This window comes from Pygoscelis adeliae, unplaced genomic scaffold (genome assembly GCF_000699105.1).
Source record: "Pygoscelis adeliae isolate BGI_AS28 unplaced genomic scaffold, ASM69910v1 Scaffold465, whole genome shotgun sequence".
NCBI classification, from domain to species: domain Eukaryota; kingdom Metazoa; phylum Chordata; class Aves; order Sphenisciformes; family Spheniscidae; genus Pygoscelis; species Pygoscelis adeliae.
In genome coordinates, this window is record NW_008824812.1 from 461,580 (window position 1) to 465,893 (window position 4,314).

The 4,314-nt window shown below is 45.0% G+C and overlaps 1 protein-coding gene across 1 annotated transcript in view; it reads left to right on the plus strand.

Moving 5' to 3' along the window:
• ARHGEF9 (Cdc42 guanine nucleotide exchange factor (GEF) 9) overlaps nt 1-4,314 on the plus strand; it is a 194,620-nt gene that overhangs the window by 129,293 nt on the left and 61,013 nt on the right. The window lies entirely within an intron of this gene.

The following is a 4,314-nucleotide window of genomic DNA, read 5'->3' on the forward strand; positions in this document are numbered from 1 at the left end:
CGGAAGAGCTTTCTGGTCTGCGTGTTGCACAGGGAAGTATCAGCCCTCCCCTTTCCAAAAGCAGTGCTGCGTTTTGACTCTTCAGCAGTTTTGGATGTAAAATTACTTCACTAATTAGTCCGTGACCAGCTCTGGTTATTTTTTTTTAAGGGGACAAGGAACCATTTTGCTTGTCTCTGTTTTTCTGCTGAAGCAGGTTTTGCTGTACCCAGCCACCTCCAGTGGCGATCTGGCCTTTCACAAATAAGAAGGATTTGAGCACTTAATTTTCTTTGCTCAGTATGTGCTAAGAAAGCAAAGGGACAAGAAGATGCCCTTTTTGCTATTGTTGGCTCCTGCCACATTATTTGGGTGCTCTCAAGCCTTCCTCAGGGAGTCAAGACGTCGGCTTTGACCTTGTGCGCTTCCTTCTCCTCTCCCTTCTGCGCAGGGGTCGATAGGCGAGATCAGAGATTTAATTCCTTTAGAAGCTTAGGAGGTATGGTTCAAAAAATGAAGATTTCTTTTGCCTTGTAAAATTGTGTGAAAGATATCTCTTTCCTCTGAGCCTCCCAGGCAATTTGACAAGCTCCGTGGCAGTCGAGGGGAAGACTGTTCTCTCTGAAATGCACACTGAAGACCAAGCCGCATCCCAAGGAGATGCCGTGTTTGCTTTGGTTCTCTGCCTGTCTTACCCTCCCTCTGAACCCTCCCTCCTTTGGGCAACCCGGCATCATCACCATCCCTGTTCGATTGTATCCCTTCATCTGGGAAATAGCCACATGGATTAGGAAAATTGGGTTAAAATGAATGACCTGGTGTTTCCTAGTGATGTACAATGACCACCGATAAGGGAACCCAGACCTTTGCTTGCTTCTGCCTCCCCAGCGCACAGTTTTTTTTTCCCCTGTGGGACACATGATGCAGCTCTTCTGTCTCTCCTAGGTCTGGCCAGTGCTAAGAGCGAGAGATCAGTGGCTGGAACTGGAGCCTGGGCTGCCTGCGTGAAAAAGCTTATGCTGTTATTCTGGCCCAGAATCACAAGTAGTGTGTAGTATTTTGTTGAATAGGACACCATGAGTCCGACCCCCGCAGCCAGTGGAGATAACAAGTTGTCCTGGTTTCGGCAGGAAAGTGGATTTGCATCTGGTGTGATCAAAATGCTAATCTTATTGCAGAAAATATCCTCACCTGTGTCACGAGCACATCTCATCTGCCTTGCTGGCTGGAAAGGCTGGATTAGAAAAATCTGTCTGTCTGATTATTTTTGTTTAATTTGGAGACTGAAATATTCTGGGCCAGTTTAACTTTTCAGTGCATTGACCGGTGCTGTTTTGTTTTGCGATTCAGGGGAAAAGATTTAATATCCCTTTTTGTGTGATGTTGTAAACATACTGTTTGTGGTAGGTTTAATGACAGTCTTGTTTTGTGCTATCCTGTTTTCTAAAAAAACACACCAAACAACTAAACAAACAAGCCCATTTACTCTAAGGCCCAAAACCCTGGCTCGTTTGACTTGGCTGAACTTTCCATCTCTCCCTACACTTTTCAAAGGCTGGGAGGATGATTTTAGAAACTGGGAAAAACAAAGGAGAGGAATCAATGAATCTCAGACTGTTGTACACAAATGTCTGAAAAACATCCTGGAACAAACCTTGGTGCTTAGGATCATGATGGCCTTACCAGGCAAGTTTCTTGCCCATTCTGTCTAATGCCACAACCCCGTGGCTTGACTTTACTCCAACGCAATCAATCCTTCCATCAGCTCTGCAAGAGGCCGGCTCAGTTATTCCATCTGTGAGACACTCGTTTAGCACGGGCTGGGACCAGACACCTGCCCTGGGACCAAACGATGCGCTCCCAAAGGGAGGAACTGCATGGTTTTGCTGCCATGAATGATAATTAATATTTAAAAATAAGTACCAGGCATTTCAAAAAATATGCAAGCGGAGTTCTGGCACAGTTTGTCCGCAGCTCTGCAAGGGAGGCTGAAGAGGAAAATTTGCCACTCGGGTTTACAAAACAGAGCTGCCTTCTCCACGCAGCACTTCTCGGTGTGCTGCCACGAGGCAGCCCACTCGCTGGTTGTCCTGTGCTGAGAAAACAACTGCCATTTGGGCTGTCATGTTCTCCTCTCCTCTGCTAGCTGAGGTCGCTTCCTTGCCTCTTCATTTCTATTCTTGCATATTCCCCATCACCCTCCGGTCACAGTGGTGCCCATCGTCCCCTGCCCCCTTCACTCTCTGTCTTTCTTGGTAAGTAATTTGAACCAGATGCCTGCAAAGCCTTTGGGGCCTTTAGAGAAGGTGCCTGTAACCCCTTTTTTGCTTGCAGGACCATTGCGGCAGGTTTATGCTCCTTCAGGGTCCTGTCAAGGACTGTTTAACCCAAACACACTTCACTTTGCTCTTCTCTCCATTTTTTTTCTTGTCTTTCTTATTCAGCTGATCACTCTTTCATAATTAGGAGGCTGGGTTTTTTCTCTGTTGTACTTTGAGCCCTGCTTTTTTAAGATGATGCCAGAAAACTGCCTGATTTAGCCTGGGTGGTTCTAGTTTTACTTGCAAAATAATTGCTTTCCTTTAGATCTGTATTTCTCTTATGCAAGTACAGGAGGAAAAGGGAACAACATGTTGCATAGCGGAGGATGAAAAGCAGTTGAAGTAAGGGATGACAGGACAGACCAGACAGGTATAAAACCAAATTGGATTAATTTCAGGATATTTTAGACTGCAGGTCTCTTGTAGGTACTAACAGGGGGTGCAGCAGAAGATCACTGCAAAGTCAGATTCCTCTAAAAGTCATTTGGATCACTTCTGAGGCTGGAAACCTAGTTTGCAATGAGACGTCTGACGCTTCTTGCCCTGCAGCCAGGTCATATGAAAATCTTTGGCAAAGCATTTGGCACTCACAAAATCTCATAGCAGGAAAAATTCACATTTGCAAGTGCAGAAGAAAACAGTAACCTGCTGATTCCCTTGGCCTCTTTTACATGCATAGTTGGGGGGTTGCAAACAAGAACTGCACTTGAATTGCCTGCACGTACAGGAATTGTTGTCTCCATGCATAGCACCTGCAGTTATCCTCTTAGTAGCTTGAGAATTGGCTAGAAGAAAGGTGGAGAGAGGAAAGCCACAGAGTTTTGGGAGCACAGGAATTTTCAAGGAGAAACTGGATGATAAAGCGATGCTTTTTGGGGAAGAGAAAAAGCACAACATAGGAGAAGTAATATTTGGAGCTAGTAAGCAATGGTGAATGGTTTCCTGCAGGAAGCTGCTGCGCTCAGGGAGAAAGTTATGAAAACCCATAAGCCATTAGAGAGGCGGATGAGAACTCCAGAACTAAGTTTAGGGCTGAATAATGAGCTGCGTTTAGGACAGACAAAGGTGGTATCTATGTTGTATTTTAGCTGGACAGCCACAGGGTGCAACCGTCAGTTTTGTGATTAGCTGCACAGTGTCTTTGAATGTCCTGTCAACTTCTAGGGGTCTGAAGGGGTGGGAGGTACAATTGGAAAAAAATTTTAAACAGGATTTCATATACTGGTAGTGGTGATGCTACTTGCTGCTCTTCTCTCCTTTGTGGATGGCATAGCCTAGGGCTGTCTTTACGTGATGTGGTACAAATGAGTTTTTGCACACCAGCATCCACATCCGCTCAAAAATATAGGCTTAGTGTTTGTAGGGAGGAATTTACGGCACAGAATAATACTCCAGCACTGCAGATGGATCAATTGTCGTACCTTAAGGTCTCCTTTAGAAAACACAGTAAGTCTCAAAACAAAGTTTTGATTGCAGAGCCCAACATCAAGTCTCCAAAATGGCCCGGGTGAGATTCAAACGTTCCAGACGCAGGAAATCAAATGGAATCGTGTTTGGGCTCTGACATATTTCCACTGAAAAAGAAATACAAAAATGAAAGCTTATGGATGTTTAGTGCTGTGAAATCTTTCCGTAGAGACATGGCGGAATGCACCCATCCTGGGCAGAGAAGGGGATTTATTTTGTTATAAAGCTCTCCTTAATCTCTTTGGATACCAAGAGGCAGACTGAGTTTCCAGAATACATTTCTTCGCACCTCAACAGCGGTGACTCTTCCATCCTTACATTTACTAAGCTAAGCCAAAGAGCAAATCTGGGGTTGAGGAGTTTTTACTACAATTTCTTGTAGTGCCTGGTGACTGTTGAGTTGTTGTGCAGAAATGAAGGGTAATGGTCCTCCGAAGGCTTGAGCAAAGATGGTGTATAAATGCTTTGTGGCCTGTACCTCTTACATAGGAGGAAATGCAGTGCAGCAATGCTCCTTGTTCTCTCTCATCATTGCCTAGGTTTCCCC